The sequence below is a fragment of the Equus przewalskii genome, chromosome 20 (genome assembly GCF_037783145.1).
Source record: "Equus przewalskii isolate Varuska chromosome 20, EquPr2, whole genome shotgun sequence".
In the NCBI taxonomy this organism is placed as follows: domain Eukaryota; kingdom Metazoa; phylum Chordata; class Mammalia; order Perissodactyla; family Equidae; genus Equus; species Equus przewalskii.
The window spans coordinates 46,930,418-46,957,194 of NC_091850.1; positions in this window are offsets into that span (position 1 = coordinate 46,930,418).

The following is a 26,777-nucleotide window of genomic DNA, read 5'->3' on the forward strand; positions in this document are numbered from 1 at the left end:
TCATACACTGCTGCTGGGAGTATAAATTGGTACAGACCTATCAGAGAATGGTTTGGCATATGCACTGAAGTTGAAAATATTCATGCTTTTCAAACTAGAAATTCTAATCCTTGGCATATATGCAAAAGAAATGAGTACAAATTGGTACAAAAGACAAGCTTATGTCATCATAAACTAAAATCTCTAACTGGAAAATAATATTAAAGTGGGTAAATAATTTAAGGAAAATTATTACAATGGAGTACAACACAAGAATTAATATGGATCACTATTGCTACACAAAATATGTGTAAGCCTCTCAGACATATTATTGAGAGTACCAAACCAAAACTAGACACAAAATAGTATTCTAAAGTAAAAATTAAACTAAGTAATGCCATTAGAAGGCACGATAGTGGAGATCTTTGCGGAAGGTTGAGGTCAGTCATTGGGGCTTCTTCTGGTGCTGAGGATGTCTATCTCTTGATCTCTTACACAGATCAGTTTATTTTGAGAAAATCTGTTGAGTTATATATTTCTGATTTGTGTATTTTCTTGTAAGAATGTTATATTTGAATGAAAAAGACTTATTTTATAAAAAGTCACTGAAATGCATTTCTAATTTGTTACTGTTTTCTATTTTAAGCTTACATTGTTTTCCATTTTAAGCTTACATTGTTTAAATTGATTCACATTGGTTGAATAAGCCAGTAAAGTTACTCCATTTCATTGTCCTATATATCTATCAGTATGCATTTAATGTTTACAAAATACAATCAGGTAAAAAACTATGATCAGACATAGCCCCACAGATAATAGGTTATTTAGGTAATTTTAGAAGAAGAGTGCTGAAAAGTCTCTCTTTTTAATTGAATGCTATCTGCTCTTTCTAAATGATGAAGGAAATAAGGTACAAAATGTGATAAAGAAAACCACTAAAAAGTTAGAGAAAGAGTTACTAAATGTTTTTCCCTTAGAGAAGCTGATCTCAGAAAATCTAAGTAAATTCTAATAACAATAAGTTTAGTATCTTTTCCACTGATAAAAGGGATAAGTTGCAATATTTGCTTTACATAATCCATTTTAAGCTACATAGCTGGTCTCTATTGACTAGAATTATAATGACACTTCAAAGTTTCTATATTAGTATACAGCTGTGTCAGTTGTGCCATTTTATTGGTTTATTCTTTATTGTTTCATCCATTTGATTACATTCAAAGTTTTGAAATAAAAACTTCAGCATATATCTTTATATTTCTAGAACTTGCAGTTTCTTTAAAATAAAATATTAAAGTTATCATTTCATCATAAAAATGTAAAGTCAGTTACAACTTTCCTTTTTAATCTCAATCTTTGGATTTAACATAGAAGTGAATTTCACTGAAGCATAATGAATTAGAGTACATTGAATCCAATATTGATAAGATAAAAACTTCGTACAAAATTTAGCAATATTTAAAGAAAATGCATGTATGTCTCTAAAAGAGTTGCTTCCAAAGGGATAATAAATTTTCCAAGCCCTCTGAACACTTTAAAATTTTGTTTTGAAATGCAAGAACTGGAGCATTTGCTTGTGTATTATACCAACTTGAATTTCAACCAATCAGGATCTTAAGTACACGTTTGAAAACAGACCAAGGTGTAAAATAAGGATGTGGAAATGGTTTTAAGGTTCACGTTTCGGTAGAAAGTCTGTAATTAACTGAATGCTCTTTAGGGGACTGATATGTGAAGTCCAATCGCAGAATTAACACCATGTATTTATTTTGAAGACTTCACACTTCCTTTTTAATGTTTTATTTTAGCCCCTTAACTCGTCTTAGTGCTCCTTACCCCCTTTTCCCTCAGCTCTCAGTTTCATTAGTGAAGATTGTTTTTTCACACATTTCTCACAACTAAATATTGCCTGTGAATAAGATAGTATATGTGGTTCTCAATGAAACATATAAATAAAGTTCCTTTAAAGAATATTTGAAATTATAATGTGTTTTTACACCATTAGATCAGAGTCTTTGAATGGATAATTTATTGGTTTTGTGTTAGACACTTTGAAAACCACATAAAAAAAATCAGCTGAAATTTGTGAAATGGTTACTACATGCCAGGTATCAATGCTAAGTGCTGAGGCTAAAGCAAAACCCCACATTTTCTGGAGATCATGTGGCTAGTGGGGGGCAAAGCCAAAGGTCCACGTCTACCCAACTTCAAATCCCCAACTCTTTTTTTTTAATATTAGTGTTGTCTATGTATGAGCTCTCCTCATCGCTAATATAACAAGTTCTTTCTTCTATATAATAGCTCCTTGCATCCCTCCTCTCAATTACTGCAGAATAATGATTTGAAAGGATGGGGCAGAAATGAACTTGCAAAAATGATCAGGTGATCTGTTCTTGTAAGAGAGGCGGGGATTCTGAATATGGGAAAAGTCAGAGACTGGGATCATATTCAGCTTCTAGGAACAAAAGAGATGAGTAAGTTTAGGTGCAGCTATCTTTTCCTTTGACTATTGTCCCAACGTTACCCTCCAATCACTCCACTTAGTTTTTCTAAATACACATTTTCAGTTGTTTTAATAAAAGAGAACTTATTGAAGTCAAAAATCTATTGTCACAGCTCTAATATAATCATATGCAGGATTCTTTCAAGTGCTTGGCCATAACAAATTCAGCAGACCACCTTAATATGTTTAGGATCAACACATTTAAATCAGAAGCCTAATTTGGATAAATGATGGAGAGCAAAATTAATCTTCTGAAAAAAGTAACAGCAATATTAGGAGTTAAGGTTGACAGATGCACAGTGCAGGAAAAGTGCATGGAGAGGATGACATTAATTGAGGCGTTAATAGAAGCAAGGGCCAGAAAAAACAAACAACACCAATTCTTAAAATGTTTCACACTGCGTTTTAAGTTGTTGATTGTGTTATGATGTACCTTGAATTCTCTGTTACTCCAAAACTTCAATAAGAGTTCATTGCATAAATAAGCAACGCATTTATAAAACATGTAGGGGGAAGGAAAGCACTAGAAGCATTGCTGTGTAGAGAAAAGTGGCATAAAAAGATTGCAAATTCAATGGAGCCAATCATGCAGCAGAATTCAATGGCATAGGAATTTATCATAACAAGAAATGGATGATTAGTTATTGGAGACAGAGCTATTATATTTGAACATTAAAGGAAATACTTCCCCTGAAGCAGATTTGCGGATTTCTCTAGGCACCAAAAACTTGGGTTACATAAATGGGCATGTATACAATGGCATATTTGTCCATATATATTACTAGGATGGCGTATCTACCATCCTCACTGCCCTAGTAAAAAAAACTTTAAAAAAGAGGATTTATCTGAGTTTTTAACACAATGAGATACCCAGAAATGGTCGTAGGAAAGATCAAAACAGTGAATTATTGGTCCTCTAGAACTTTGTGACTTAAAGTATGGTCTTGCAGAACAGCATCACCAGCAACAACTAGGAGCTTGTAGAAAGTGTAGAATCTCCAACCTTGCCCCCAGCCCACTGGATCATAATCTGGAATGTATCAAGATACCCAGGGGACTCAAATGTACATTAAAGTTTCGAAAGTACGACTAATTTCAGTTGTCTGTTGTTGTGTAGCAAACCATTCCAACGTTTAATGGCTTAAGGTAAGATAAATTGTGTATTTCTCATGGTTTGTTTTACATTGATTGGTCCTTCTGCTGGACTCCTTTGATGTCTTCCATGCAGCTGCAGTCAGATAGTGATTTATGCTACAATATGCAAAATGGCCTCACTCATGAGTCTGTACCTTAGTAGGGATAGGCGAAAGTCTGGGATATCTGTCTTTCTCTTGGTCCCTCCCTGTGGTATATTGAGCTTTTTTTCAAAATAGTTAGATTCCAACAGCATTCCAATGAAAAACAAGCTTCAATGTACAAGTGCTGAAATGCTTACCAATCTTCCACTTATGTCACATTTGCTTACCTTTCATTGGCCAAGGGCAATCACAAGACCAAGGTCAGAATTCATGTGGGAGGCAGCAATTCAAGGCTTTGAATTTCAGTGTCATGGTTTGTTGAGGATCACTATACTTCTTGTCTAGTCTTCTCCACTGCTGTCAAGAATCTCAATTCACTAGTTTCCATGTTTGCTTATAATACTAGCTGAAGTAGCACTGGCATAAGCCCATTGCAGACTCTCCCTATAGTCAAGTCAGGGGTCCAAAATGAATGAAATGTCTATACTGAGCAAAGCATAAATGACAAGGAGGGATTTTGAGGGCTGGTCCTCCCTTTCCATGCAATCTATAATGCTACTCCCAAACAAAACAAAATAAAACAACAAAAACAAATGGAGTCACTAAGGCCAGGAAACATCAAGCTGTTTGTCACCAATTCATCACAACAGTGAGTTAGCTTTCTTGACTTCATTCTGTCACCAGCTAACCACCCTGAGTTACTTAAAAGAAGTTTCAAGAGCACTTAAAATTTCCTCAAAGTTGTTTCTCAGGTCTGTTCCAGGAAGACAAGCAACCACTAACCACACCAAATTGCTCCAAACCCCAACAAAAGAGTGACATCCTGGGGCTGACCCCATGGTTGGGTGGTTAAGTTCACGTGTTCCACTTTGGTGGTCCAGAATTTCACTGGTTCGGATCCTGGGCGCAGACCCAGCACCTCTCATCAGGCCATGCTGAAGCAACATCCCAGACAGCACAACCAGATGTACTCACAGCTAGAATATACAACTATGTACTGGGGGGCTTTGGGGAGAAGAAGGAGGCAAGAAAAGAAGATTGGCAACAGCTGTTAGCTCAGGTGCCAATCTTTAAGAAAAGAACAAAAAGAGTGATGCCTGTGCAGAGGGGCCTCAAAGTGCCCCAAAAGTTACCGTTACTTCATTTTAATGCTAAGATCTCCACCCCAGGAGGAGCTTAAGCCTCATTAGCACAACGTGTGATGTATGTGAAAGCATGATTTCAAACTATGTCTCTGCAAGCTTACACCCACCTCTACATGTGATGATGAAACTTTCCTTCTGAATATTCATTCCACGCCCAAAATATGACACCTGTTTTCCCTTGCTTGGGGAGGCACAGCTTTGGGAAAGATTCCCTGTGGTCTCCTTATTTGCTGCAAGTAAAATTTACTTTGTGTGACAACTTCTTCTGGTGAAGGCTTTAATTTCAATTTACCAAGAAGCAAACTCACTTTGGTTTAGTAACAACTCTGCTGATCATTGCTAGACCATAGACAATCAGGCAGCAGTACCGAGAAGAGAAAGATGTATTGGCTAAGATATCAACTTTTTATTCATACGTGATATTCGTCTCCCAAAAGTGGTGCTCTCAGAGCTGAAATGCACACATATCAATTTTCTAAATGGTAGATAGTTGATATTTTGCATTTGGAAATCAAAATAATGGGAACTTGTAAACCTGCATTTTCTCAAGACAAAGAAACATTATTGAGACTCATGTAGGGCCTGTGTATAAATACAATCCAGAAACTTTAAAAGTATTTTTTGCCTTTTAATAGGTAAATAAATCTGAATTTGATTAGAAGAATAAAGCCTGCCCAAACAAAGTATGGCTAGTTGCTATAAAAATTAATTATGTGTTCAGGACACTCATCTAGTCTGCCAATGTATAATACATCAGATAAATAGAGCTCTCCACAATTATTGATCACGATGTCTCATGAGAAAAGGGGAATTCTATGGCCTTTTAAAACAGAATTTGACTTCCACAGAAGGGTTGCATTAAATTGAGTTGCCTCTAAGTCTAAGAAGTGAGCACATGAAATCATTAGGTGACCCTCACACTTAAAATCAGCAATAATTTTATATAATGTCTACAAGTAATTTGGCAAGCCTGTCTGAGCACCAGTTTCAGCTAATATAAAGTCACAGCTATAATACATTTTTGGAAAGTTTTATATTTTGTAATCAGGGTTGAGGGCACTAATGCATCAGTGAGGAGAAGCCTTGGCTACTGGTATATTCATTGTTCCATGACCAGAGATAACATTAAAATTTATATACATGGAACAAGAACAGTTTCATTCATCTTTGTAGTCATCAAGTATAGTCACCAAACAATACTCCTCCACAGAAATACCTCTGTGAGACTTACTCTGCCTTGCATTCTTCTAGAGATCTGAATATATGGCCGTTTTCTAGACAGTTGCCTCCCAGAATAAGAAATCAAATACTCTAAAAGTCACAATTTCTCAAATAATGGGTCTTTCAGTTCTCTCAGAAGCTCAAATGCAGTGCATGATATTCAATGATATAGGCCACGAATAGAATCCATAAAGATGCAAAAATCATAGAGAAAACTGGTAGCAAATGCTCAGACTTTGAGAAAAAAGAAGTCAGAGTTTCAGCTTTGTGAAACCAAGGGAAGTCCTTCACTGTGAAAGACATGGCTTCTGCTGTTTTACAGGTCATCTATTTGAGGAGTTGGTATGATTGTAAAAATGCTTCGAGGGGTGTGGGGAAGAAAGACATTGAGATTGATATGCTAGATCTCTGCAGGACTGTCCTGAAAACAGCAGACACTTGTTTGCCTGCTGTAATTGACCTCTGTGCAACAACCTTGGGTTGAGCCAAACTTAGAAACATCTTAAGTACATATGATTTACAGGGAAACAATTGAAATAGCAGAGCAGCCAGAAGTTTCATAGAGAGAACTCAGAAAGTGAAAAGCTGCAAGAGGCCTCCTAGGAACTAACTCAAATCTGGATCAAGAAGACTGTGCACGTGTGCCAGCCTGCACTCACACACAAGCAATCAGAGAAAAACATGAGGCACACTTGATAACATTCTCCAAGGTCTACCCAGACCCATCAATGTAGGGCAGAAGCCCAAAGCGTGAAGGAGAACCTCTGAACAAACTGAAAATTAAGCTGCTCTGACCCAGGGTCAATTCCTAGGAAGACAGACTTAAAATAAGATCACACTCACTCCTGGCAGGCTGACATATTGTCTGCAAGACCAAGCTTGCACCTTTTCAGGACCAACTAGAGAGACAACATCCAAGCTACTAGTCCCTGGCTGAATATGGGTGTTATGGGTTGAGTTGTGTTCTCAACTTGTATGTTGAAGTCTTACCCTAAGTACCCCAGAATGTGACCTTATTTGGAGATAGGGTCTTTAGAGAGGTAATCGAGTTAAAGTGAGGTCATTAGGGTGGATTTTAGTCCATTATGACTGGTGTCCTTATAAGAAAGGGAAATTTGGACACAGATATGAATAAAGGGAAGATGATGCGAAGGGATGTGGAGAGAAGACAGCCATCTAGAAGCCAAGGAAAGGGGACTGTAAAAGATCCTTCCCTTACAGTCCTCAGAAGGAGCTAACCCTGCCACTACCTTCACTTTGGACTTCTAGTTTCCAGAACTATGAGATAGTAAATACCTGTTGTTCAAACCACCGGTCTGTGGTACTTTGTTACAGCATCCCTAGTAAAATGGTGTAAAAATCTGTAAACTCCTTGGGCTATGATATTGGCCTCCTGGGTACACATATGTGCCATGGTAAAGGATAGACATCTAAGTGATCAAGGGGCTTAAAGAATAAATTCTGAACAAAAAGTGTCATATGCTGATGCAGGAGTCACCCTTATGTAGCCAGGCCAATAAAAACCAAGGGAAAAAGTCTCCTTGGGGACATCAGAGGCTGCACAATGTGAGAAAATAGAGTTTGCAGAATTAGCTCAATCATGTCACTAAACAAATAAATGAATAAAAAAGTAAACAAAGACAACAATATCAACACCTGGGGAGGGATCATTATCCAGAGTTGCTAACATATATTATTTAAATTGTCCAATTTTCTACAAAAATGAGACTTGCAAAGAAAAAGGAATGTTTGAACGATACACGGGAAAAAGAACAGACAATAAACACTGTCATAGAGGTCACAATTGGTAGGTTTAGCAGACACTTCTCAGCACCTGTTGTAAGTTTGTTCAAAGATCTAAATGAAACCATGCTTAGAGAATTATAGGAAGGTAGGCCACAGTGTCTCATCCAATTAGCAAATAGGAATAAAAACATTATTTTTAAAGAAATGGAACTTAAAGTGTACAAAAGTGCAATAACTGAAATAAAAATTTCAATAGAGGAGGCTGCATGATAGATCTGAGTTGGCAGAAGAAAGAATCCACAAACGTGAAGGTAAATCAGGGATCGTGTACTTGGAAGAAAGAAGAAAGATGAAGAGAGCCTCGAGAAATGTCACAAATGACCACAAATGTATGATTTAATTCATATGAAATGTTCATAATAGGCAGATTTATATGACCGAAAGTAGACTAGTGGGTTTTCAGCTTCCACCTATAAGGAGCTTGAGAGTCACCACTTTGTCTACCAACAAGTGAAAGCTGAACAGACTGAAAAATCAACAATTATTCTTGGGTAGGACACGGGGCAAATCACTACCCCTGAATTCGGAGAGACAGAGAGGTGAATACAGGGAATCACAGCTTACAGGAGCAGAGGCGCAAAGACCGTGGGAACCAACATCAGGCTAAGAAAAGCTGAACTGTAATTGACGGACTACTGGAGACTCCTGAGAAATCTGAGAGTGAAAGACTGCAGGGGACCCAGTCATAAGAGAGACCTATTATATCTCTTTTGCTATTCCTTATCTGAATCCATATTTTCCTTCATTTTAAAATATATTTTCCTTTAATTCTTTAAATGTATGTGTAATAGCTGTTTTGAAATCTTTGATTGATAAGTCCAATGTCTGGACCTACTCAGACTCTGTTTCCCTTGACTGCCTCTTTTCTTCAATATGTCTCATTTTCCTATTTCTTTCCATGTCTAATAATTTGGGATTGAAAATTGGATATTGTTGAAAATGTGCTGAAGCAACTGCTAGCCTAGACGGCAGTTAATTTTCTTGAACTCACACAACAAAATTTTTCCTCCCTGCAATTCACAGAAACTGATCCCTATGCTGTTCTTGTGGTTTCCCTCCGCTGCTGTTTTATCCCAAACCCCTGGAAGTGTCTCTCTGATTCCTGTGCAATCTACAGCTTGGTACTAGCCTCTGACTCTGTTTTCTGACATTTTAAAACCAAGGGGCTTCAGCTTTCTGCTTCCTGGGCTGCCGACTTTTAAGAATGTACTCAGTTATAGAGGCAAAAACTCACAGATCCCTCCCCCTGCAGCTCCATCTTTAAAGCTCCCACACTCCCCACTGATGCTGTTTGGCCCTGGGGTCTCCCTAACACATGCATAATTTATGTAATAGCTAGAGATTCGTGAAGAGTATATACTTAAAATATGTGGTGCTCTCTCAGATCCTGGCTACCAGAATTTCCCTCATTAAATCTCCAGCTGTAAACCCTATTTCTGGCACCTTGAACAGCTAACGCTGTGGTTTCCACTACTGTCTTCCTAAACCCTATTTCTGGCACCTTGAACAGCTAACGCTGTGGTTTCCACTACTGTCTTCCAGTCTTAAAAAAGAAGTTTGGCGAGGGTTCTCAGGCTGGAAACCTCAAAATCTTAATTCTTCCCCTTCCAGTTTCAGCTTTGGAAATGGAAACTTTCCGCTGACTTCAATCTTCTGTTGGTTGCTTCACAGTGTTATTAGTTTTTATTATTAAGTTTTTTAAAGGATCCAGATAATTTACTTAGTCTAATTCCCAAAATTAACAGAGGATTACAGAAAAATAAATTCCACTAATTCAAGTATTCCAATTTTATTTTATTGTATAAGAATTGGCTAATTATGAGAAATAAAAGAAATACTTACATTAGGAAACTGTAAAAATCAAAACAAGGTAAACCAAAAGAAGCTATGATGAGGGAACTAATAAAGGTAACTAGTGAAATTAATGAACTAGACAAAAAGTGATAGAGTGGATATATAAACTCAATAACTCGTTGCTTTGAAAATATCAATTATCTATTAGATAAATCACCTGAGCCTGATGTGAAAGTGAAAAAATATGAAAAATTAGGAATATTAAAGGATATATGTCACAAATGCATAAGTACTAATAATTATTATTATCTAATCCCATGAAAATATATTAGAAACTTGGAGATAGGAACATTCTTTGTGAAATATAAATTTCTACAATGAATCCTCAGGATGATACTGTTTGACAAAAAGTGATTTAGTCTGCTTAAATGCAGCTGGACCAGAGGATTTCACAAGTTAGTTTTAAGGAGCTTTTAAGAAGCAGGCCATCCCAAAGTAACTGAAAATTCTTCAGATTATATCCAAAATTAGAAATCTCCCCAATCAGTCTTAGAAAGCTGACTTAGTATTAAAGTATGGTAAATAAGATAGTTTAAGCTAAGGCCATAAAGACATAAATTCTATACCCCCATTTTATTGACAATAACTGAATATCAGGAAGGGTAATCTCACCTTGCTGGGCTCCCTTTAGCTTAATAGAGGGAAACTGAAAGCTCAAGAGACTGGAGGACATTTAGCGTGGGCATGGGTTATTGAGAGAAAGAAACAGGAAGAGACAAGTGCGTCCCAACCTTCTTCTACAAGACAGGCATTGGCAGTGAAGCCAGGTTTGGTCACCAGCAGGTAGGAAAGGGTGGAGACGATGCCCTGAGCATTCCTGATTAATCATCTCTGGGGCAGCAAGGGTGAGAAAATGCAGCACATTTCCTGAACTTGAGGTAAATTAAATCCACCCACTTGGAGAAACAAATTTTTTCAAAGTGTATCAGACTCTTACCAAACTCCACACTTGCCCCCACGTTTAAAGAGCATAATTTAAGGGAGGGAAAAAAGACTGAGCATAAGGGAGGGAAAGGCTAAATGTGTTCCTTCCAATAATCCAGCATTTGGAAAGTAAGTGGCTGTCTATGTGCTAAGGCAGGAATATTAAATAAGAAAAGAAAAACATTGCCTAATCCAAATATATAACTAACTTTATAATGCATTTATGTAATTATTTTTTTTTAGAATGAATTTTATGTTTTTTCCTCAATGTTGGACTACATTTGAATTCACAATTCACAATGAGATCTCTTGTAGTAATAAAATTTACATGTGTTATTAAATAATAAGGTAAATTGGATTCTATACTTCTTAAATTAGTATTATACTATTTCAGAGATTTTTCTAAGGCGTTGCCTAGAAAGATGTCTCCTCCTTTTAAAACTAATTTATGAGCACATGAAAGGTCAATCTTATATTTCTTATTATATCATGTATCTTTAAACACTCATCTCCCCTCCTGTGAACAGAAGATACTGTTTTTGAATGAAATTCTATGGAATTACTCTTGTAAGTACCTTAAGAGCAGAACAGCTGTGCATGCTTAATGCTGTTATAATAAATACTATGGAAATTTATAACAAATTGTCAACCTCCATTATCTGCTACCCAAATAATTTATCACTTTTTAATTTCTCAATTCATAATGAATAATTAGCAACCTCATTAATCTCTCTGAAGATCACTCAATGCATTAGCACACTTGATTCGGTTCATTGGGTAGGCCCCAACATGGATGTGAAAACTATCTTTTAAGCCTGTAAATCAGTTGCTCTCCTTTGGAGCAATGGACTTATGAGTTAATATGTTATTCATGTGAATATTTTATGTATATTCTTATGATTTTTAATTAACCTTATTGAGCTTTAAGAATAAAAGTCAGCAATCTCTACCCTAATGTCCAATAAATATGCAATCCAGACATTTTTTGTCCAGAATGCCAAAGATGATGTTTCACTCATTTTCTTATCTACCTTTTCCCTTACTATGATTTGTAGAAACTACATTTTTCTAGCTTATGTGAGAGGTGACAGTTTAAAGAAAGGTAATTATGTTGTTATCTGCCTTTTTGAGACACTATATTGTCATTTGACTATCATTGTTCAATGGCGAAATTCAAAAATCTATAAAATATATAAGTAAAATATTTTAAATGTGTAAGCCATCATTTATATATTTGTGAGAAAAATTGTTAATTTAAGAATTTTTCCATAATCACTGTCCTCCTCTTCATAAATAAAATATGGTGTTGGCCACACATTTCTTTTTCTTCTGAATTCTACAAAGACGCATCTGAGTTAGAACAGTTTTGGAGGCTTTTCTGATTTAAAAAAAAAAAAAGAGAGAGACAAAAGCAGCAATTAGTACAAGTTTGTACAGAGTAGAAGTACAGAAAAAAATTCCAAGGACTTTTGATGAGAGGCTGGGAAAATTTCTACAGTATATTAAGGAAGTACACAAAAGAAGGAGAGGATGGTAAATAGTTTTCTATTTCTCTATGTATACAATATGGGAACTCTAGTGTAAAGCTCCTCACATTCAAGAATGATTCTCTTGTTGCCAGACTCCAAATTTCTGATGAAAACTCTATTATGTAATTGGGTCATGTGTTTCACTGCCTCTATATTTTGAGGATTTCTAAGTGATACTTGGTTTAAATTATGGCAAGTGTTTGTACCATATATAAATGTCTTACTCCTGGAGGAGGGATTGGCAAACTGTGGGGCACCCCACAGACCACTAAAACCATAATTTAATTTTTCCAGTTTGTGTAGCATCTACAAACACACAATCTTTGTGAAGTTCCAAAATAGCAGAATAGCTGGCCCTGCTGCCCTTAACATGTTCATTGTTTGGGATTATAGTGTAAATCCTGGAAATTAGAGTTGGGTCGGCACTCTTTGTCTGTTGAAACACCCTGGCATGGTGTCAAGTCTTTGGCAGAAGATGTGGTTGGGGTGAGGGATGGCCACCACCCTTTGCCTTTCCACCACGCTCCACTACACTCTTCAGGATTTGTGTAAAATAACAAAATGACGGTACGCAAGAAGGCTTTCCATTTGCTCTCTTTTTGAATCCATGAATTCAGGCAAATGAAAAGAAAGCAAACCAAAACCTCAACTAGAGTTGAGAGGAAATTTAGTGGATCAAAATGCATTAAAAGTCCTATTAAAATATTTTAAAATAAAACAGTCGTTTTCCCAGTGTTAACTTATTCACACTTTGCTTTTAAGACTTTTATCAATGTATTTCATTGCTATTTGTTCCTGTTTTTTTTCCTAAGGATGCGTCATTTCCTGGAACCCATCTTTAGATTAAAATTAATGTTTCTCACAGTAATTTGAAAATGAATGGATTTCCAGACTTCTTTTCTAGATAGATTAGCCACTAAACAATAACAATATTCTTAAGAAGAGATTAGAGGTGAATTATGGATTCTCAAGATACCATCTAATATAATGCTATAGAATTCCAATTTAAAATTATGAGCTAGCCTGTTATGTTTCACAAGTGCACATGCGGTCAGGGATCATATAAATCACATAATTGCCGCTCATTTCACTTTAGCGGATTTCCTCTTAAGTCAAGTTGTTATAAGCAAATGCATCATTCTTAAGTTTGCAAAAGAAATAAAACGGAAATTCAATTGTAGTTTGTGTGTGTGTGCGTGTGCGTGAGCGTATTCAACAACCCATGTCTGAGGAAATCCTTCCTTAATCATTTCCCAGGAGTGGATCAAAGAATATTTATTTCACTGATAGTTACATGCAAAATTAACTCAGGCAGTCGCAGATTTCATTGCCCATGTGTGTTTAGCAACATTTTGAAATATCTGTGGCACCCTACTGATATTTTCTATTTAAGTTTTACTCCCTCACGATTTTTTCTGATAATTTTATAATTTTTTTAGTTTAATTTCCTAAGGTGATGCAGACAGAGGAGTTTAATAAGAGCATATTCCTGGGCTATAGGAAAATTGTAAATGGTGAATGGAGACATTAAAACGCTGCTCACGTTTCCTGTGACTCTACCATTTAAGGGTATGCTGAAAAGACAGTTTTCTTTTCAGTTCTGTACTCTGGAATTAGTCAGAGTGTTGCTTTGCTTAAACTACATTTTAAAAATAGCATCTGCGATCTTCTTTCTCAGATGTTAAATTCCGATAATTCATGGGAATAAAGCAATGAGCCACCTACTTATTGGTATGTATTTGGAGGACTTTCATGGAGTTAAGGACAAATAAGAAAAACTTCATTTCTCAGGAAGTATTATGAGTATTCTAATGACAAAGCCATTTTCTCTCCACAAACTTGGCCATGAAGAGACATATAGTATAAATCTGGTCATAGATAGACAATGTTTGCTAGACATTTTTAAGAAAGTCTTTCTTACTCTCAGAAAAGACAATTGGGAAACCAGACATTCATTTCTTGCCAGATGAGATGGCATAAATTGTATGCCCTGATTACTACTGGTGGCCATCCTACAAACATCAGGTAAATATATCTTAGAATGAATCTGACGATGCAGCCAATAGTTCGAACAAAGGGCAGCATAAATAAATACCAAAAGTCATGGATGTTAAGTAAGTTATGACATTCTGGAGCTATTAACAATGGTCAAACCCTGGAGGCTGATTCTCAAAGTGAGAAGTTTAACAACTCACCTAGGAGGTGACTGACTTAACTCGAATTCTGCCAATATTGATAAATATATTCCCAATGCCTTTACATAAAGATTCTTCTATTATGCTCCAATTATTATTTTGAACTAGAAAAACAGACTATCTTACCTAAAAATGGTTATTTTTTCTTTTTTATTAGAAAAAATGGAGATGCAGTGAGAAAGTGAGTAAAAATCCATTGGATATTTTTACTTTGCAGAGTCCTGTGGCTGGCATTTGTTTTCTTATGTTACCCTAACAATGATACCTATCTAAACTATCAGTCCTGATATACCAATGAGGAAAACAAAATTTCCCAAGACATTTGTCAAGTCAGTAGCATTGATACAGATACGGAGTGTACTTACATTTTTACCTTGTTTGCAGGAAATTGCTTTCATCTCAGTAATTCACCATGATCTATTCTCAGTTGCCGGTGACGGTGGAAAAGTACTCCATGGTTGGTGGATTCTGTGTTCTGTGAGGCTTACATTTCAGAGTTGTTTTCAAGTGGGTAGCTATTATTGAATTTCCATTAAACTGTACCCAGGTCTGAATATCTCCGTCCTATCATTTCAGCTCTGTTTTAATTTTAAATATTTCCTATAGCAAAAGGTATTAATATAATAAATTCCAGAATAGTAATCATATCAAAAGAACAGAAAATGGAATTTTGTACATTATTTAGGAGGCTTTTTGGTTATGATAGAAATGATCACAAATAGAAAATCATTCAACTGGGTAGATTTTTGCATTATTTATTGCATGGTTTTGGAAACGAGGGTCCAGCACTTAATATTAGTTAACTGTGTTATGATGGGAACGTGTTGTAGTATCAGGTAGCCATTGAATAGAAATAAATTTAGTCCATATTTATTGTCATGGAATTCTGTCTATGTCATATTGTTGAGTAAAAATGCAAGTCATGTTAATAAACAATCATATCTATAAATGCACAGAATATTGTTAAAGGTAGTTACCTCAGATGATGAGATATCATTTGGTTTTTACTTTTACCTTTATAGTTTTTTTTATATATAGGCATGATTTTAAGGGCTTTGTTCTGTTTTAAATTTATTTTCTCTAAACAACGATTCTTCATTTTTTTTTCTCACAGATATCTTTGTCTAATAAAAGTGGCATAGCTTTTTTCCCAGAAAATGTCTTAAAATAATGCAATCGTTAAGAAATTACTCATAATTGCCAGCACCATGGTTTCTGATGTAAAAATAAATATGTCGCGCTATCTAATGGAAGACATGTCACTATAGCACCAATACCAGGGTCATGAATGTGCTCATTCATTTATCTAACAAAACAAGTGAGGGCTGAACGTGCATCAGAAACTATTCTCAGAGTTAATGATGGTGAGTGACAAGGCAATGTTCATACCCTCATAAAACATTCTGCAGTAGAGTGCACAATGCAAAGAAATAAGTAAAAGAATATCCTAATGCATGGTACTGGCAAGTGGGATGAATTAAAAATAAATCTGGATGATAAGTGGCTGAGGAAATAATAAGAGACAATGATGGAGGATGTTTTTTTGAGAAGTTAGTCAAGAAAAGAATCTGTGATTATGTGAAAATTGAGTAAAGACTTGTATGAAGTAATAGGTGATCTATGTCAATGTGTAAATATGTAAATATTTTAATCCATGCTTTTGGGTTTTTTCTTTTTATGTACAACACCATCATGAAGAGAAAAATTCCTAATTGCACCACCAGACATGGCTTAATCTGATGTTTTCCTCAAAATGGCAAGGATGTTATTTTCTGAAATAAAAACTACCTTATTGGAGAAAAAATCTATAAAGTCCACAAAGACTTGAAACGTCTACAATGCTGAGTCCCATGTCTCCTGCTGACCCTCCTGTTCATGCCTCTATTTTCTGTTCTTTGTTTCAGTTTTAGTCCCACCCGAAGTATCATGATGCCTGGAGGTGAAATAGTTGTGTCCATTGCTCATTTTCATTACCTAAGAATGTTATTTCTCCTGGGCCAGCCCCTGTGGCCTAGTGGTTAAGTTTGGCACACTCCACTTCAGTAGCCTGGGTTCAGTTCCCAGGTGTGGACCTACACCACTTGTCTGTCAGTGGCCATGCTGTGGCAGCAGCTCGCATGCAAAAAGAGGAAGATTGGCAGCAGATGTTAGCTCAGGGTGAATCTTCTTCAGCAGAGACAAAAACCAAACCAAACCAAAACAAAAAGAATGTTATTCCTCTTTTAATTTTTAAGAACACTAGCTCTTTTGAAGTGTACTTTGAGTCTCCATTACTCTAGATTTATTGAAAATACGTGCTACTGACTCACTGAGTTTCTCTCCATTAGTACTCTCACAATAATTTTTGGTGAAAATGATGAATCACATATATGATCTGTCCAACAACTTGTCTGTATTCCTTGGCCTCCTCATTTTCTGGTATTTTTTCATCATTCCTTATCAACCATTCACTTCTATGGGTCTAACCTATCATCTCCAAAAATCTTGATTTCAGAGTTTTACTCTCTTAACATTATCCCCCATCTTTACAAATAAATTCATCCAAACTTCAGCATGCATCAGGGTTACTCAGAGGGCTTGTTAAACAGGTTGCTACTTTGCCACCAGAGCTCTGATTCAGTAGGTCTATGATGGTACTTAGACAGATGATGCCAATGCTGCTAGTTCAGAGGTTACATTTTGAGAACCGCTGCCCTAGGCAATGACCCCCTCTCATCCCCACAAACACATGATCACTCCCTTCAAACATCCACACTCTTTTTTGCTCTAAGTGCCTAGTATAACGTCACTCCTACATAAATGCAAATGTCTGTGCCTCAGTGCCTCACGTAAGCAGCACAAAATGGCAGGTGAAACTGTACTGTGTAGCCTCAATTCAACTTTTTCTAATCAACTTATTATCCCACTTTCTAAAATGTTTACTCTTTCCTTTCTCAACCCCTTCTAAGAGTTACTAATTGCTCTTGTAAAAATGAAATGATGTAAAGATTGCCATAGCTCTGACCCCTAAGAACAGTATAGTTACCAAGGAGAATTTCAACAACAAAAGATGAGAGTACAGAGACCTGAAAGTGACAGAGCCTTTGGGCAAAAAGATAAACGTAACATGAACCCAAAAACCACAGAAATTTTCCTTTCCAAAGACCACTTGAAATGTAACATTAGATACTCTGGGGATCATCAAATAACTTGCAAAATCTGGAAGACTGGTTCAGATGGAGAGAAAATAAGATCAGGGACTAGATTTCGAGCAATTGATTCTTCAAAGTAATTATTAGTATTCAACTAAATATTTTAAGAAATTTTAATTAGGCCAATAATATCTAATCATTTTTAAAAATCTGATGTATATAAGAAATCAGGAAGTTTTTAGAAAATTTTAGAAACAGTTAAAATCCTAGGAATCAAACCATGTGGATCACAATTTGTTCTTAAGCATCCTGGAATATTATCTGACAATTTTAAATTGGTATATTTTTGCAGTAAAATAATATATTTAGGTCTCCCAAAATGCTAATATATAACTCTGATGCAGACCAGATTTGAAGCCCTTGAAATGTTCTTGAAAAGATATATATAGCAGTTTCTAACACTAAGAAAGTCATTAAAAGACAAGTTTTATTTCATCCATCGTTTTAAAACTCATGTATGAATGTTCTCTCTGATCAGCAGCGGACTTCAGCTTGAGGAAAAGAGTGTTTATTGATTATTCCCTTTCTCTGCCTTTATTCATTTAACTTTTACAGCACACTGAAATCACACACAATCAAAGGTCGTGATTTACATTTGTCAAAAATGAATTGATATCAGGGAGCAAATTATTGATAATTGACTATTGACTATTGTGTGATTTGACACCTGGGCATAAATACATGTATTCTTCTAAGAGTGACTTTTATTGCTATACTTATCTCTGATGTATCAATACAGAAATGAGTGCTTTCTGTGTCACAGCTCACAAAACAAAACAAAATCCTATAACTCCTAATTTTCTCTGCAAAGAGAAAACTTGACAAATATTTTTCCTCCAGCGTTTGCCACCACTGTACCACACATTGCATGTTGAGGGTTTCATGAAGCTCTCACTTTTTTTGATAAGCACAGTATAATTTTACTGCCAGGTGGTATGACGTTAATAACATAGAACAATAATCATGTCATTAGACAAAAAGAATTTTTCCAAAAGCTTGGCTTTGCTTCTTATCTGAGAATATTTGTCATAACTTTTCATCATGTTTTATGAGCCTCCCGGGATAACTGTGACTTTTTCCACTTTTTGCAAAGGAGGGAACAACTTCGAATGAGAGCTCCATAATTTTATTCTCTTCCTCTTCTTAAGCTACTAAACTGAATTCTAATAATGAAAATCATAGTTTAACCCTTGTCTTAGGAAAATTCAATAAATTAATGAGAGAGAAGCTTTGTTGGAAGGTTATGCAAAAATTTTAGGTTGCTTCTATAAGATCTACTTTCACTTCAGACTTATCACAGGTCCTAGGGTCACTTTCCCAATAAAATTCATTTTTCACACAATCACAGTATTTGGATATTTTTGCTGCTTCTTCAATATCCATTTACTGGCAGCTTTAGTTGCCCAACAATTACAAATTTGCACTTCTTCATCTTTTAATCCTGCTTATTTTTATAGTACATTATAATTTAAGTAAAGGTTCATGATAAATAATGCTTTATTTCACTGTCTTTAAGATGCTATATAATGTAAAATTCATCACTACTTGAAAAAAAAATGCTTCCAATTAAACGTATATACAGCCTGATGTTGGAAATGTTGACATGACATATGGGTCATGCAACTCTTACACTAGGACATACTTGTAATTAATTTTCAAAACATTGATCTATTTTTATGAAAACACAATAAATAGTAACAAATGCAAATTTAACAATTTTTTTAAAATTCCAGTAATTTGAAGCAACTAAGAAGGGAAGTATCATTAAATAAATCCTTGGAGATTAACTGAAAAACACGGGCCTTCTAGACCTTTTGCAAACTTGATGACAGTAATTTTTAGTGCGAATATTATGAGATTTCTATACGACAACAGCAATTAATCTTTCATTTCAAAATTGTGAACTGTATAGGAGCAGAAATGCCAAATAGCTTGCAGACTGTCAGCTAGCCCACCAGCTATGTACGGAGCCTAGTCAACAGTGGACCTTGAACTTGAAACCCTAGCAATCCAGCTGAGAAGATCCTTGGTTAATTTTAGGAAGCTTGTTATTTGCCAAGCCCGGAAAGTGCAGATTTTAAAAAGAGACAGTCTCAATTCTAAAGAAATTTAAATTATGATAGAAACATTGAAAATAGAATCAATCAATCTAGAGAAATTATCTCCTCACTTATCTGGGTGTTTGTAGGCTGAGTAAGCATGTGCCATCCATAGGTCCAAATTGAGGGTCTATGTGCAAGGACAAAGATTTTAAGAGCTTTTGACACACTTGAATATAATGAGATAAGATATTCAATGGGATAAGAAAGCAAGCTATATAGTATAGTTGGGAGAGATATGGAACAGGATTAAAAAGTTGGTGCAACATGAATGAATTATGATTTTTATCTGTGAGTAGTGATAAAGTTATTTTTTTAAGTGCATAATGGGCATATTTTCTGCAATTTAATTGCAGCCTCTCATCATTGCAATCAGTGTTCAGTGCAGTTAGCACAAGAAATAATGACTCCATCTTGTAGACTTCCAATATGTAATGGGTGAAGTTGTTCTAAGCGACTTTATAAACCAACTTAGAACTCCTTTCCTATATATGGTGCTTGAATGTTAAGATAAATATGCATGGGTATATATTTGCTATGACCTATTTCCATTAAGCCATTTCAGTTAATTTGTTTTGTATATTATTTCTAAGTGCTTCTCATCTTCCCAATAGTTATCTGAAAGTAAATAGAAGTGGTGCATTTTGTTTGTTCTTGTTATCAACATTCAGAACAAAGAGTTTAAATAGTCTTGGAGAATAAGGGGAGATTTACAATAAGAAATAAGCTGGGCCTGTACCAGGAATACATTATAACTAAAACTTTCCTTGCCACTTTGATAGATTCATAGGTATATTCCTATTTTCCATTCGGAATAATAAATTGAAGTTTCACAATGAATTTGTGTTGTGACAATTCCAAACTTGGCATTTTGGGAAAACATATGCTTATTTGGCTGAAAGTCAAATGTAAGCTTTCCTGAGTTATTAGTGCCCAGGGATCTGTTCTAATACATAAAGTGCTTATGGGAAAAACATTTAAAATAAATATCCCAGAACTGTGGGAAGGTTAAATGAATCTCTTCTGGTGACCCATCCCTGGAGTATATTAGTCACAACTTTGTAGAGCCTGCAAAGCATCCAGGGAAAACTACAGAGCTGTAAAGAAACAAAGAAAACCAGCACTTTTAATGCTAACATGAATCCAAGCTACTCACAGTATCAAAATCAGTTGTTCATGAAGCACTAAATTATACATTTTTTAAAAGTGCCATGATGTGTAAAAAGTATTGATTTTGTATGTTTGCTCCTTGCCAAGTAAAAAGTGGCAAATTGTTTTACAGGTTAAGATTTCTAATTTATGTACATTTCACACAAATATCACCCTCTCATAGATTACCAATAGACAATAAATTCCAACTTTATATAACTATGTATATGTTAAATATTTTATTAATGTACTTTAGTCATATATGCCTAGAACTATAACTTTAAAACTATTTTGTGGGGCCGGCCCCATGGCCGAGTGGTTAAGTTCGTGTGCTCCACTGGGGCGGCCCAGGCTTTTGCTGATTTGGATCCTGGACGCGGACATGGCATCACTCATCAGGCCATGTTGAGGTGGCGTCCCACGTGCCACAACTAGAAGGACCCACACTAAAATATACAACTATGTACTGGGGGGATTTGGGGAGAAAAAGCAGAAAATAAAAAAAAATAGATTGGCAACAGTTGTTAGCTCAGGTGCCAATCTTTAAAAAACAAACTATTTTGTAGCAACATTTCGATTATATACATGTTAATTACTAGCTTCACTTGCTACTGCTTTTTTCTGAGTATAAGTGCCATCATCAATAATTTATTGAAAAAGTTCCTCATTTGTTAGAATGAAGAGATGCCTTTAAACCAAAAAAGTTAAAGCGTCACTTAACTAATTGGCCAATAGTCATTTGTTTAAGACATTTTAATTAGGAAAATATTGTTCAAATCATTAAAATCAAAAAACAAGAAAGGAAACATTAGCAAGTACACATTTAAGTTAAAAAACATAGCACAGAAACAGAGGTAAATTTTCAAACTTGAAACTCCTATAGGTAGTGAACTGAATATATGAGATGTACCAAATACAGACCGAAAGATATTATACTTAATGACTTCATTATTAATATTGAAGAAGTGTTGAGAATTGTTGTTTTATTCGAGGTCTCACTGAAAGAGAAAAGTTAAAATTGTATGGAAGATGATGGAGTCTCTTCCTGCTTCGGCTGTAGGTTACAAAGAGGAAAATAGAAAATTTGTCTCTAAAGATTACTGAGTATTTGGGTATGTTTTTACGTGCAGACTAATCTAATTTGAATAAACTAAAATGCCTGTGAACCCACAAGCACAAGAATTATCTGAAAACCCAGACTCCTTAATCAATAAACACTCACTATCACATTACACAAACTGGTCCTCAGAGAAAGTATCAGATATACCCTCTTTTGATACAGAAACAGGGTAAGATGCTTAGTGAAATAACAGGTGAAGTATAAAATGACAAGTTTTGGGAAAATCAGAACAAAACAAGATAGACACTATTGTGTCCCAGTTTCAATGATGTTTGCCATGTTTTCTTATTGCAAGAGTTCCATTATGTAGGTAACCCTGTCATGTTTATACAGAATCTCATAGAGATTGGTAACTTGACCTACTGTCCTTATATTCTAGTGTCCTTTAGTAGTTTTAAAACACACCTGCAAATTATTTGACACTGCTTTCATTGAGGATCCCCTACCCTCAAATCTGGGTGGCTTTGAAACTGGTATAACTAAAAGAGTATAGAGAAAATAAAACAGCGAGATTCCCAAAACCAGATCAGAAGAGACTATGCTGCTTCAGCCTGGTTTATTTGGATATTTGATCCAGAAGAAGCTAATTGTCATTTCAGATGCTGGACTCTTCATGTTTGTGAACCCATGTGTAACCTTTCTGATCACATCTCCCAGATGACAGCCAGCATTAATGCTGCCATGTGAGTAAGTCACCTTGGATATCCAGACCAACCTAACCTTCAGATGACTATGATTAGCACTTAGTCCTGTCTAAAACATCCATGGATATTTGGTCTACATTAAAAGGTCCTTGATGTTTGGTCCCATCCAACATGTCCATGAGTATATTGGGTCCATGCCAAATCGTTTTGAACAGGACCAAATATCAAGGACCTTTTGGCAGGGACCAAATGTCTTATGGATGTTTTGGATAGGATCAAATGTCCTTCAAGACGTGAAATTCAGTATCTTTACTTTAGGCTCTTGTAACAAGATGAGACTTTTAGATTTTATTTACTCACTCTCAGATTTAGATCTACAACAAGAATTATAAAAACATATCTAAGTGGTTGAGAAAGAAGGAACACCACATAGGTACTTCGCCACAATCTGACTTCTAAATAAATTGACTGAAAGTGTTTCAGAGGTAACATGGCAACATATTTAGTTTGTTCAACAGAGCAGAAAGGAATTTGATATTGAAGCATCTTTGAAAACTGAAGAAATGATTGAATAAAAAGGGAGAGAATGATAGAATGGCTAACTTAAGAAGAAAATTTTATTGAGTAGATAAATATGGTGAAGCTCCAGAGCTTGAGTGAGGGTACTTAGTTGAGAAGAGGAAGATTGCTCAGGTAGTGAGACTGGAGCTAACAAGACGATGGAAAGAAAAGCCACAAAAATTAAGGAATTTGCACATATATTGCTGACAAGACAATCATAAACAAAATATATAGATTTTTACAATTCAGTATGAGAAAGACCCTGAAAAAACAATCCAGAGATTTGAATAGGCGCTTCATGTAAAGGAATATCCAAGTGACCTATGAACTAGTGAAAAAGTGCCCATCCTCATTACAAAGAGGGAAATGTAAACTAAAACATCAGGGGCCAGCCTGGCGGCGCAGCGGTTAAGTGCGCACGTTCCGCTTCGGCGGCCTGAGGTTCGCCAGTTCAGATCCCAGGTGCCGACATGGCACCACTTGGCGTGTCATGCTGTGACAGGCGTCCCACATATAAAGTAGAGGAAGATGGGCACCGATGTTAGCTGAGGGCCAGTCTTTCTCAGCAGAAAGAGGAGGATTGGCAGCAGTTAGCTCAGGGCTAATCTTCCTCCAAAAAAAAAAAAAAAAATTAAAACATCAATGAAACGTTATTACACAACAGATGAGCAAAAACTAAATCTGTTACTTTCTAGGGTTGGTGAGGATACAGAGCAACTAAAATGTTTGTCCATCATGGGGTGGTGAGGTGGAGCAGAATTGATGATAACCAGTTTGGAAAAAGAATTTGGTACATTTTAATACAGCTGAAAATACGATTGCCAGTAATAATAACACAGCAATTGCATCTTTGCGTATGTATCTAGAAAACTTGCACATGTCCACAGTAAATATTCACAGCAGCTTTATTTATAGTAGCCCAAAGTGGGGAAAATGATTGCTCATCAATAATCAATAAAAATATTATGCCATATTATTTTTTCCAAAATGGGGGAAAACATTGAGGACCTCCCTGCACAATCATCATTAAATTTGTTAGTTAATTAATTCATTAAAATATAAAGAAAGACGAAGAGAAGGGATACGATCAATGCAATTATTTGACCACTCTAGTTGGCAGTGTGATCAGTTAAACCACAGAATGAGGCCTCTCCAATACTCATGAAAATGAGTGACAGAAAGGGTTGTAACACAGCAAAAAAGGGAAAATATTGTCTGATCGAGATTATAAAGGGGATTTGGTCTTTCTGCTCCTTCTAAAATACAGCCCCCAAAACTGATAGTATTTAGTATCTACCCATCAACCTTCGTTCTACCAAATAAGTGGAATGCAAAAGAAAAATATATTAATAAAATTTGATTTTTCCTATTTTATAATAAAGCCATAAGATATTTATGGTCTCATTGATAAAAACAAATAAATCGCAATGCAAGCATGAAAAATACATTCTGTGGGAGCAGGCGAGAAGAATATTTTCTGATCAAAAGTTAAACAGAACTGGTTCTATATCTGATCCTGGATCCTGTTTTTCTCTTTGAGCTAGTATATTACATAGTTCTTATATCAGCAAGGAGATAATCCATATTGAGAAAACGCCAGTATTTCTAGTATAAAGTGTATTTTAGAGTCACGCTTCCTTCTTATATAGAATTGTTATTTAGGACTGATATAGGGGCAAGAAAACATGGAAGAAACAGAAAAGCAATTTCTCCTCAGGTGTTCTTAACAGAAGGCAATTAAAGATTTTTAAATCAATACACAGAAGAGCCACAGAGTAAAACATCATTAATTGTGCAAAGATGGGGGCAGTAATCATTATGAAAGAAGGAAAAGAAGAGAAAAAAAAGCCCATTTCTGTCTAGAAAAAAAAGGTGATGGTTCCATCTAACATTTAAAGTTCAATTATCTGAAAATGAGTTTAGTTCTTTAGTATACTATAGAAGCAGTTTGGAAGGGAAAAGCTGTGTTTTTTAAATACTGCTTTCGGTGGGTTTTAAAAGTTGACGAGTTCTATCAGAGACTTAACAGCTTGAAATTGTTAATAGACAAAGAGCATACAATTGAAGTAAATACAATTTATTTTTACATCACAGATTTCACAGGAAAAGGTACTTCAAAACCAATTATGATTGCAGCATTCAAATAACAATAATGTAGGGTGGCAGATGGAACACCTGTTAAAGCTGTAAAGTCAAGATAAACTTTGACATCATGAAAACAAGGGCCTGAAAAGACTAACAATAACTTAAAAATAGGAAAAACTCCAGCAGGTCATTTACATATTGCGTTTTCACGTGCATGTTTGCATGCAAGGGTGGAAGGACACTTTCCTCTCAAATATTTATGGACACACAAATAAACGTCCCAGTCATCTCAAATTAGGTATTTCTGCATTTCAACTTTAAATAAGCAGACATCAACTAGCATCCCTTTCTTTTGGAATAAAAACATTTCATATCCAGAATTAGTGGAACACCAGACTATATCTTTGCCAAGGCTCGCTCAGACAAGCAGTAGTGTTCCTGACAAGAGAAATCACACTCACCTGCATATGGTGAAGTCTTTGGTGCGTGAAGTGCGCATGGTCCAGGGGTTTGCCCAGGTAGCGCACTGTGAGAATCTGATGTGCACTGTTTCTCCATTGCCTTCCACCTGGCTCAGAAGGAGTGATTTGACTGGGCAAAGCTCTAATACAAGGAGGGTAAGACTTACCCAGTGATCTCATGTAGCATACTTTCTAGATTTTCAAATATTTTAAACTCACAGAATTTTAAGACAAAATGCACAAACTAAGAAATTTCAATGGCGTACTATATATCTACCAAAGAGGTGGCTCTCATGAATTAAAATATTTTGTTTCAAAATAGTTGCAAATTAAAATTTATTTGGGTTAAGTGAGTATAGCTTTCCTTATTAATAAAAATACGTGTAAAGTTTTTGTAGAGTACAATGTAGATATAACAAATAAACCAGAATACATTCTTGTAGAAAGTATGTGTATACATATATGTATATTTACATGTATGTGCCCATGTGCTTATATTTGAATCTTCCATGTGTTTATTATCTTGATATTCTTTGTTTTGAAGTGATTGCTACAGTTTTTGCCCATATTACTACTTGGCCTACTGCCTTTTTCTTACTTTATTGTAGGAATTTCAAAAATACATTCAAGAAACTATAGTCAGAGTTATGCATGGGTTCTCAGGACACCAGTAATAAGAATGGAATTTAATACTACATAAATGACCTTCTGAAGCTGACTTAGGAGAAACATAGAGAGATCCCCGGTGATAGAAGGTGTGTGTAAAGGAGGGTAGTAATGATTAATGATTAAATTAAACTGCGATGTTATCGTCTATTGTCCATTTATTGTTTCCCGTACATTGAGTGTGCAGATCATTTATTCAAATCGTCACCTAAGCCTTAACACTGTCCTTCTCTCGGCACTACATCTAATAGTGACACTATAGATTGAATTATATCTCCTCAAAAGATATGTTAAAACCCTTACCCCTGGTACCTGTGAGTGTGGACTTCTTTGGAAATAGAGTCTTTGCTGATGTAATTAAGATGAAGTCATACTGGAGTAAGGTGGGCCCTTAATCCAATGTGACTAGT